The sequence below is a fragment of the Gambusia affinis genome, linkage group LG04 (genome assembly GCF_019740435.1).
Source record: "Gambusia affinis linkage group LG04, SWU_Gaff_1.0, whole genome shotgun sequence".
NCBI lineage: Eukaryota > Metazoa > Chordata > Actinopteri > Cyprinodontiformes > Poeciliidae > Gambusia > Gambusia affinis.
The window spans coordinates 3425679-3437727 of record NC_057871.1 but is presented as its reverse complement, the minus strand read 5'-3'; positions in this window follow the sequence as shown (position 1 = coordinate 3437727).

Below are 12049 nucleotides of genomic sequence, written 5' to 3'. Positions count from 1 at the left end.
GCGGATCTGAGCTGTGTGAGCACTGAGCAAAAAAGTATTTTCTTTTTTTCTCTCCCATCGTCAGTTTCCATCTTCTCACCAACAAAGTGCATTTTTCACCTCCTCGTACCCTGTGTCTTGACCTCATACCCATTTCTCCACATGCACATTTCCAGCCTCTATCATTGAAATCAATGGAATTGATTCTGCTGCGGTTAATGGATTTTGCTGCCAAGGTGAGGAGGATGCACTTTAATCATGGCAGATCTTAAATATTTTATCAGGGAGAGCAAAAGGTTTAGTGCTGGAGCTGGCAATGTGAAGGCATGAATGATGGGAAGGAGAGGTTCACTGTGCATCTTAACACTTTGGTCTATCATTGGGCCAAACACGGCACGGTTCAGCAACTATCAACAAAATGGTATTAAAGGGACTATGGCATATGTCAGAAGGATTGTGGGATAATCGCCCTGGGTACATTATATTTATATTTTTTTTACAGGGATGTTTCAATCAAGATTTTTTTTGTCTGTGATACAGAGTCATTTAGAAATACGGATTTGTCAATGCAGTGGGCCCCTGGTATCTGTAGGGATTAGGAAACATGGCAGCCCACACAATGCTACAAACTGCAAATACATGAGACTATGAAAACATTAAAACTGTGTATTTTTCTTGATATATTAGTTCATACGCCAAACATACCTTAATATGCATTAATGCACACAATGGAAACCATTTCAACACTGCTGCAAAAGCTTGGCACTAAAATAAATGTTGTTGTTGTTGCAACAAAGCTCCAGATCAATCAGGTCATCTACTCTACATCCCCAGAACCAGAACCAAACATGGAGCAAACAACATTCAGCTTCTATGCACCACAAATCTGGAACAAACTTCCAGAAAACTACAAAACAGCCGAAACACTGAGTTTCTGTAAATCAAGACTAATAACCCACAAGTTTAAAACTGCTTTTGACCCATAATCACTGGAACATTGACCAACATATTTGATGTGTATTGATGATTTTGATGATGGCACTTGAACAAATGTAATGTTTGTTACACAAGTCGTGACTGTATAATGTCTTTATTATACATCGGTCCAATCACTGAACAAATGTGTGGATGTGCCAAAACTTCCTCCAGCTGAACAAAAACAAAACTGAAGTTATTATCTTTGGACCTAAAGAGGAACGATCTAGAGTCAGTGCACAGCTTCAGTTATTACAACTAAAAACCAGCGATCAGCCCGAAACCTGGGAGTAGTGATGGACTCTGACCTGAACCTTCCGAGCCACATAAAGACAATCACAAAGTCGGCCTTCTATCACCTGAAGAACATTTCCAGGATTAAAGGACTAATGTCTCAGCCAGATCTAGAGAAACTCATCCATGCGTTTATCTTCAGTCGTATTGATTATTGTAACGGCGTCTTCACAGGTCTGTCCAACAAATCAATCAAACAGCTGCAGCTGATCCAGAATGCTGCTGCTTGTATTCTCACTAAAACCAGGAAGATAGAGCACATAACACCAGTTTTAAAGTCTCTCCACTGGCTCCCTGTAGCTCAAAGAATAGACTTTAAAATACTGTTGTTAGTTTCTAAATCACTGAATGGTTTAGCGCCACAATACATTAAAGATTTGCTGTTGTTGTATCAACCTTCCAGACCTCTCAGGTCTTCTGATTCTGGTCTGCTCTGCATCCCCAGAACCAGAACCAAATGAAGAGAAGCGGCATTTAGCATCTATGCACCACAAATCTGGAACAAACTTCCAGAAAACTGTAAAACAGCTGAAACACTGACTTCCTTTAAATCTCAACTAAAAACCCACTTGTTTAGAGTTGTATTTGAAACGTAATCAATTGCAAATTTAATGACGGAATCTGACTTGATGTTGTTTTTATTGTTGATTCTATGTTGCATTGTATTTTTGTGTTTGATTTGATGTAAAGCACTTTGAAATGCCTTGCTGCTGAAATGTGCTATACAAATAAAATTTGATTGATTGATTTATTATGCTTTAGTATGGTTATGGTTAAATGCTGAAGGAGAATGCCTCGACATTAGTTTGTGACCTTCTGCTTAAGTGCACTGTTGTTATGTAGCTGGACAATGACACAAAGCACAACAAGTCCAACTCAGAACAGCTGAAGAGGAAAAAAAACAAGGTTTGCTTCTGTCCTCTGATCCATGCAAATAATTATTTTCGTGACTCATGTCCATTTTATGACGGTGCTATATTATTAAAGAGTGCTAGATAACATTGTAACTGGAACTGCAATTTTGAGAGCCAGCTCTATAGGCTTTATAGATACATATTACTACAGAACCCCACCTTTTAAAACCTACAGCCAGGTAATATCTGTGATGGCGTGAGGCATCGCGACAAGATGGGAACATAAAAAGCTGAAAGTGTAATGACACCCTCTCAGCGTTGCCATTCCAGCATGCTTTCAATCCAGAAAGCTTTTTTTCTTTGTTTTGCTCTTCTTTTTTTTTTTTTTGGTCTTTGTTTCTACTTTTTTGGTGCCTTTTAGGTGATTCTGGTGCACTGAGTTTAGATGGACAGGCTTAGTAAAAAAAAATTACACTTCACAAAATGGAAATAAACTTACAAAGTCCAATTTCCATTAAAATGCAGAATTTGTAATGACTGCTTTGAGCTACGTTTTACTTTTATTGTTAACATAGTTTTAATATTTCAGATTATGAAGATTATTAGCTAAGACATTTTGAAAATCTCTTCTTTTTCTTTTGATATGTGGTTGCTTGAAATGGATTGAAAGAGCTTCAAAAAATGTTTTGTACTCTTCCTGTTCTGTGGTAAAAAATTAATCTCAAATGACACGTTCTCCTTTGCTGTGAAGCGTTCTGGAATTATTACAAAAATATCTAAATAAAGATTTTTCTCACCTGTAATCAAGTTCACAACTAATGATGAAAACTTGAAGAAATTAAATATAAGCTGTTGACAACTAGAAATAATTTAATTATGTAGCATTTCATTCAACCATTTTGAAATTGAGTCATTTAATTTCACAAGTACTTTGGCATAACTGTGCTCAATTATTCGCTCTAATCATTTTAATATTTGCTAAAATCTCCCAACAGCTGTCATCCTTTCTGACAACAGAATTGGCTCCTTTAAAGAGGATAATTATTGCATGCAGATTATGTGAATGAATTAAATAAGAGGCTGAGATCATATGCATTAACGGCCATCAGTTCAAATGGCCCTAAAGGTTAAACATGGCCTCTTGCATTGTCTGCGTCATATCTTAGCTCCTCTTTGTTAAACAGAATTATCTGTGTGTATGTGGGAATAAATGTCAAACGGCAAGAAAGAGAGGACAAATTAAAAGCTTGTTAGTTAAGCAGATTGTGCCTGCTTTAGAGCTTATTCAATAAATGCTGAGAACAGCCTTGCTACTGATTAAAACATTTTTTATGTAAATTTACTCATTTTTTGTCCACTTTTTGAAGCATGAATGAGTGAAACTGCAGTTTGTCGTTTAACAGTATTTAAACCTTCCATAGTGTAACCGAACCGAATCTCTGCTTTACCTGTAAGGGGTTGCATTGTGCATTGTTTATTTGATTTAGCTGCAAGATGTGCCCAGTCAGACAAAATGCGAAAACATGGAGAACACATGGATCTCTGCCGTCAGTCTGTGACAGCGGCCAGGGATCGGGATCGGAGAGGGGAATGAGGATCAGGAGGAGATCGTCCTCTCAGCTGCTTTTCTGCCCCTCAGGAGCAGACAGAAGCCCAGAGTTGGCAGATTTCACGAGTCTGTGCAGTTACATGGTGAGTTGTTCTCGGTTTTCATGCATTTTGTATTTTCATTTGATTTCTCTATTAATGCATTATATTCTAGCCTTAGTTTTTCCTCCATTCAATAATTTTTCAGAAAAATTAATCAGAGAACTTGACAGCATCATACAGTTGATTCATATTTAGTTGGTTCATCCATGATGTGGATTGTCTTTCCCACCATATCCAAGAGTAATATTGCTCTGAGACTTTGTTACTGATGTCATTTTTGGCTGTAATTTTCTGGCCTACATGCAGTCACAGGATGTGACAAAAAGAAGTTAAAGACATTTATTCACAATATGTACAGAGAAGGAAAATGTGATCAAGGTGGGATTTTCAGAGTTTATGGTTCAACAATATCTGGAAGACAGATACAAACTTAGGTTGTTTTATGACTGCGGTAGACTCGGTTTGAAGGGGAACCAAAATTGCAACATTTGTTACAGTTTCAGTTGGTTCGACTCGATTGTGATAAAGGATTCAAACTCTTTGAAAAAGTTGTTTCCTTCCTCGCCTGTGGCAGCGCTGTAGCAAGAACCACTGAAGGAAAAAACAAAAACCTCAGAAGGAGACATGAGCACAACTTCCTTCTTTGCAAAATGTAAGCAAAATTGTATTAGAGTCAGGATTTAGCAGTAGTAGGATGTCTCTTCAGCCTTCAGCAACAGACCACGAGCCATTTCTCTTGCTAGCGCAAGACTCATGCGTTCCTTTAAGCAATATTTACCCAGAATGCCCTGCGCTATAGTTTGCTTCCTGAACAAGCCAGAGTTCACTTCAACCAAACCAAGATCAGTTTGTAGGCAGACCAGACGTCAGTTGCTGGAGATCAGGAAATGCAGTGGACAATGTTGTCTTAAGGGAAGTTTCCAGAAGGTTCTGTCACAAGGAGAACTGACGAAGTAATCCAGAGTGAGAGTGGTAGCTTCAACCAGGGGAAAAAATGTGAGGTAAACCTGAGCAGAGTAAGTGTAACATAAACTTTCTTTCAAATATTCGCAGTCATTAGAGACCAGTAACACAGGGATCTTTAGATGCTGAATTGTCATCCTGCAGCTCCTTAAAGGATTGCAGGTAGTATCCAGAAGACCAGCCACACCTCCAGCAGAGATCCTCTGCTTAGGATAAACTCACTGACTCAAGAACACACTAACACAACAGTGGAGACCCCTGGAGTATACAACATTCATTTGATTTGAAGCTCTCACTTCTCACCAGCCTGCCTGAGGTTCTCAATGGCAGCTAGAATGAAACCAGTGCCAAAGAACTCGTTTTATATCCTCAAGCTCTTCTCATTTCTTGATTTGATCCACTTTTTTCAAGTAAAACTTTTGATACTCTCTAAAACTCCTAGTTTGCAGAAATTCTGCTTGATGGTATTACAAGCTGTGTTTTCCCAAGAGTAAGCTGGGTGTAACTGCTTTATTTCTTATGCATCCTCTACACTGCATGTGTTTTTAAGTCTCACACTGTCATAGCACAGTATTTCTATAGGATATCTAAGTTTAAAAAATAAATAAACAAAGGTTTTCAAAATACTGAGTAGTTAATTTTCAAAGAAGAGTCCAGAAATGATATTTCCAGGCTGGCTTAGTGTTAGATTGTGCAAATTGTCCCATGAGGTTATTCTCAGCATGCATCGTTTAATCCATGATTTATGCTGCAATTGCCCATATGCAGATTTAATGACTGCGTTTATTTTAATTTTTAATTAATGTTTCCTTTAATTTCATGTCTTTTCTTTGGCTATAAAGAGCAGTAAAAAAAAATTAAAAGCTTAGTGCTTTTACATAATATGTTATGCAAAAATGAAACTATTTTAATGGAAAAATGTTATCAAACAGTAACTGTTTAATGTTTTCTTTTGCTTCTATTCATTTATCTTTATGCCACAGAGGGGGCAGGTATTCATCTCCAGTATTATAACAGGTGAGACTCGGGACAGTTTGGGAATCCGTCGCAGAGTAACAAGAAGCACAGACAACTGTGCTTCTTGTGTCAACTTGAACAAATATATGTGCTAACACCATCACAGTCTAAACGGCTACAGCTAAAATATTTCAGTCTTTGACGTTAGCATGAAGTCAGCAGGTGGAAAAGATTCATTAGAATAATTTTAAAGTGCTCATGCGATTCAACCACAGGTTATTATGTAGCCTTTATACAGTCAGTGTAATGGATTATCCCACAGCCAGGCACTTGAAAGGCTAAATTTAATAGAATGAGAGCCGGAAATCCTGAATATCTTCAAAGTGGAAAATTAAATAAATGCAATTGGAATTTTTCAATGTGTTTTAAAGGAGATCATTAATTTAATAGCACTATTTTCTGAAACACAAAGAGCCTTTGGAGCCAAGCCTTTCTGATGACAAAGGGCATGTGGTATGACAGATGTTGCTGTCACAGTATCGTTTTCACAGCTACTCACAGTGGTGCAGTTAAAACCTGAATATGTGATGGATAGACAAACAGACAGACAGAAGCTGAGTTTCCATGTACCTTAAAATTGTGCAAATTGGAATTACAAAATAAAGATGCTTAATGGAAACAGGTAACAGCTGTTTACAGGGCCAAGTGTATTACAGCATCTTAGAATAAGACATATAGCCAATTTTGAAAAAAACTTTGATAAAAAGTATTGTTGTTTTGATGAAGTGGTTCTATTGAAATTAGTGCATTTCGCAAAACAGTTTTTTTGCATCACACAAGTCGTGATCAATAACTGGATGTCACTACTGCGTATCGGTGTATAAATGTGTGAGTGTTGATGAGTGCTAATGGGTGGATGTAAAATGCTTTGAGTGGTCAAAATGACTGGAAAAGTTCTGCATAAGTTCAGTCCTTTCACCATTTTCTGGTGATAGAAAAGATGTAGAAGACGCCAGAAAGTGGTAGGAGTAGGATGTGGTGGCACGTTTTCTAATAAACTTATTCGCATGTGATTTTAATTATGTTTTTATTAAAAGAATTTACACATACATGCGTATATAAAAGTGGTATTTATGTGCTGTGTATATTTTTAGTCCTAACACTATGTTCAGCACATTCTCTCTCTGCCTACAGAGATAGATTTTCTTTACTTAGATAACAAACGCCTTTCTCTGATTTTGTGTTTGCAGAAAAAAAATTATGAAGTTCAGAAAGTCCTATTGTTGTAGCTCCCTGCTGAACTTTCTCTACTATACAAAGTGTAAACAATAATGTATAGTTCATCTATGTGAGTCGTTCTTTCTAGAAGTCCTCATTCTGTGAAAGTTAGTCTTTGCTATTCATATAAGACCTTGATGGCATTATTGTGTTTAACATATTTTGCAGAACTATGCTAAATTTAAGGTATACAAATCAACCTTAGAGAAAAATAAAATATGTTGTCATTTAAAACTAGAAATTGCTTTAAAAATAAGATGCACTGACAAGAAGCAGTGGCACAGTGTGATGGGAACTCAGAAATAAATCATTACAAATACAATTATTGTGTCTCGCATGTGGGCTGGAGCTTCTGTAGCTATGGTATCTGGGAGAAAATATGCTTTAAGCCAAGGTTCCTTTGTTCTTTTATAAAAAAAAAATACTATTGTTAGAAGGTTCTCCTTTATTCACAGAACAGCTCAAGGCAGCCAATAGGCAAACTAGCAACATTTGTATTGATTTGTAGGAAATCTATTTCTTGTAATTCTGATGAAAAGATTGTTTTGTAAAGAACTGTTAGAAAAACAAAACTTCCTCTCTTCACAAAGAGTAACTTTTAATTTTAACTGTTTTATAAAGGAGTTAATTTGTGATTTCCAATAAAATGTTTTTTTTTCTTACAGAACTGGTGCTCTGGAAATTCGCCAGAGACATGTGGTGCAATGATTAAAGAGGAATCATAGCGCAGGGCCTCATGTTTCTGTCAGGCCAGATGTCGACGAGGCACTGATGAACTTCCTTCAGACTGCTCCTTTGTGGTGTCAGAAAGATCAAACCTACTGACAGAACCACACGAAACCTTCCTAAAAAACTGGCAGTTTTATGTTCATATCAACACACTGCAGATAGTTTAGAGATCTAATCTCTGAAAACACACTTGATCCAGCAAAATCAAAAGATTCCTCACCAACCGTCTCCTTTACTCATTAACACTATTCATAAATATTTCAGCAGCACAATGCTAATCTAATTATGTTCAAACTACATTAGATTATTTTGATGTTTATAGACCAGTCAGTCTCATAGCGTCTTGAAAATTAATACTTTAATCTCTTTACATCTTCAAGAAAGAGGACGTTGCTGCATATTGTTGGGATTCAGAATCAAAAAGAAAGGTTGTTAGTTTTTACCATTTGGCGAAAAAAGCCGACTTAGCTGCCACATGTGAAAAATAACATTCTCCATGGTCGTCTATATCATCTTCTACTCATGAAAAGTATTGATAAGTCTTAGTTTAGTACCAGTGTAAAGACAAAAGAGAAATCTGATGCCATTCCTTTAACATTTCAAGAAGGAAGCTGTGCTCAGCATTGTGTTCAGATGTTTTCTCATTTCCTTCCATAGTTTGTGTATTCTTTGACACAGCACTGTGTGAAAGCAAACTGCACCAGCTGAAAATATAAATGTTGCAATATTTTTTTCTCCCGTTTGAACAGAATCCACTGGACTACGAGGTATGAAAACACCGTAGAAGGCCATAGTAACAGTGAATCAGCGTTTTCATTTTGTGCAGGCTTACAAGGTTATTTGCCAGAGCTGGACATAAGTGGTTTTGCGATCTCATCCTCATAATGTGTAACGTTCAAAACATAGCCTTCATCTAGATCGAATTGGAATGTATTCAGTTAACCGATTACTTTTCTCAAAAGGGGAAAGAAACAAAAAATTGGGACGGTCTTTGTGAGCTTTTAAATGTCAACAGAACTAGACAGCCAACCCAGAAATAGAGACGACCTTAGGGTCTGATTAGCACCAACTAAACTGGTTATTCTGAATGAAGTTGTGTCTCATTTTGCACAAGTATCTGGGGTTCACATTGAAGCAGGCAGGTGGTGCTGACAATCCAATTAAACAGCATAGGCTGAAGAAAACCCAACTTGGGATCATGTTGAAACAGTGAATCATGATACCAGGGATTTTTATGACTCACACTCAGAATGCAAAGTTGTTTAGTGAAGTTTATTTACAAGAATGTGGAAAGATGTTTCAGGTCTCTGGTGCACAGAGGTGGCTCCACAAGTTGAAGGCTTATGTTGAGGGGAAGGAGAAGAGCCGTCTGTGTGAGTTGTGTTCCAGTTGGAAGTGAATTTAAGGTTTTACTGGCAGTTGGCAGACTGATTTAAGGCTATTACCACTAGACTGAAAGGTAGAGCTGGAGAATTGGCAATAAGCAGAAAAAATAGATTTGAATAAACAGTCCCACAGAAATCACCTAACCTTGTTGTTTGCTGCCTGATTTGTCCTCCAATAGATCAGATAATGTCAGGTCATCAAACTGCTTCTTAAATATCCAAAGCCTGATGAGATAATTGCTGCCAGGTGTGCAGACAGAAGCAGGTGAAACACACGCACCAGCAGAGATCCTCTGTTCAGGAAAATATCTCACACTCACACACAAATCCACCTACACACTAGTTCCTCAACTCAATGTTGCTAATATGAAGGGAAACACAAACACAAACAGTTGACCAGCAGAATTCATTCATGTAAACATTTCACAAAATAAATGACAAGTACAAATCTGCTGAACAGAATATTAAACGCTGCCAAACTAGGAAATGAGTGACTAATTCCTTTTTTTAGTTCAAGGATACATCTGTCTGACCAGTGTTGTGTAGAATCTGTTTACTCTCTCATCTCCATATCTGTACTATAAGAGAGAGGCATTGTCATAGACTCTCAATGCTTTGAGAAAAAAGGCAACTACCTGCATGGATAAAGCCTTATTTTGACTAAATCTCTAATTCTATAAGTGGATTTTCAGTGACATGAGAAAGAACAGTTCTGTAGGTTAAAGTTCACATCCACTGGGTTTCAGCTTCCCCACATTCTAAAGTGTTAACTATGTACACCTCTACCATCGTTTGAGAATGTAAGTACTCCCTACTGGCTCTTTTTTTTAAGACTTCGAGCAGGAATAGTGCAGTGCAACCAGAGCCTGGACGTCAGTCGCAGTGCAGTGACAGAGGACGTTGTAACCTGACATGACAACACATGATGAGAAATCAATGGCCTGTTCTCTGCAAATCGTTTGAAAGAAGGAGGAGTGGCAAAGCAAGGATTGAGGGGATGGATGTCAAATTCATTTTTAATGTGGAGAAGATGGATCTGGATGCTGACAGACATTTATTGTGTCCCCAGCAGGCGAGACAGCACAGCTGAATAATAATGATCTATCTGCACACTCGTCTTCCATGTTTTATTCTGTATGTACCACAGGACATATGGCATATTTTCCCCCAGAACAGTGTATGTTCAGCTGCGATCTCCTTGCTTACATTTTTCCTGCTTCTGTTTGTTTTGAGTTATATTATTATTTTTTATTCATTCTGTTTATTTTTCCCATTGGTTCGGTCCTTGCTCTCTTTGCTTACTTCAGTAGGTTCTACCTGTGGCCTGTCAAACTTGACATATTGACAGACAACATGGGAGGAAATCTGTAATGATGCCAGTGAAACTGTTACAGTAGATATCTACATCGCAATCTGCAGTGTATTTGGTGCTGGAAGGAAGGAATACTACTTAGGAAGTATATTGTTATTCCTGTCAAAAACAAATCAAATACATGCTCCAATAATTTTGTGCTTAAGAAACTTCTTAAGCACAAAATGACCAAGGACATTATATAACATTATGGTGTCAGAAGACTTGCAAATTATTAACCTTAATCAGCACAACCATATATGGAGAGACAGCATTTCCTATAAAACAGCAGAGAGACGGTTTGTAGAGCCCGTATAGTGATTGTGTCACGTCAAATATTGACGCTGCTCTGCTGGATGGTGGGTAGTGGTCTGCAGTGGTGTTAGCAAAAATACTTGGTTGTGTTATTTTTCAAAGACAAAATAATCAATATGGATCTAACATCCATCCATCCATCCATTCATCCATCCATCCATCGTCTATGCCTGCTTGTCCTTGCAGAGTCGCAGTGGGGAGCTGCTGCCTGTTGCCAGCAGTCACTGAGTGAGAAATGTGGTAAACATAGGACATGTTGCTACTCCATTCCTGGGCAACACAGAGACAAGACACGCAACCATGGATGCACACACTCACCTAGGAGCAACTTAGAGATAAACAAATTGACCTAAGAGTCATATCTTTAGAGTATGGGAGGAAGATGGAGCACCCGGAGAGAATTCATGCAAACACAGGGAGAATATGGAAACACCAGATAAATCTAAATGCAAATTAACATTTAAAGTCAATGTCAGTAATCAATTCACTGTAAAATATGTGATTTTGTAATATATCTGGACCAGTGGTAAATCATTTTATTGAAACCATTTGTCTTAAAGGGGCAGGAATATGTAAAATCAACCTTTTTAAGCTTTACATCAAGCTATAGTGCTTCAAGAACCCATCTGGAGTATTGTCCTGATTCTTTCATGCATGTTTGAGAAATTCTTCAATTTCCCATGGCAACCATTCGGCTGTGCCGACTTCAAGGACAAAGCTTCTCAACGGAGCTGTAGTTTTCAAGATTCCAAACTTGCACCTCACAGAGCAACACTCCCTGGTGACTACCAAACTCAGCTCCTTCAGACTAGCCGAGAGCAATTAGCAAGCACCTTGTAGACCTGTGCATCTGCTGGGCTCATTATAGGGGCTACGCCAGAATTCAATGTTGTTAAAAATGTCGTTAAGGCATTAACAGAGGGGCAATGTTGGGTACAATTTCAATACGTTAAATTACAAAATCAAATTTCTTTTAAGTCATATATGCATAATCAACATATTTTTTATCACAACTTAAGGTAGTTATGATAACTAAAGTATAGTTACTTGACTGTGTTTTAAAATGATTCCATGTTTCTGTAAAACCATAAAACTAAATGCCCTTTTAAGATCTAATATTGCAATTTAGTTCTTTTTACAAGCTGACCTACATTTACATTTCTGAATACAAACACTAAACCTGTTCACACACTTACATCAGTTATTGAGTGCAGTTTATATTGAACGGAACATCAAATGCAACTCTTGTAAAATAATGTTTAAGTCTAGCTGCACCTGCCCAGAGCAGTCACCACAAATCCTGGTGTAATGGCCCGGCT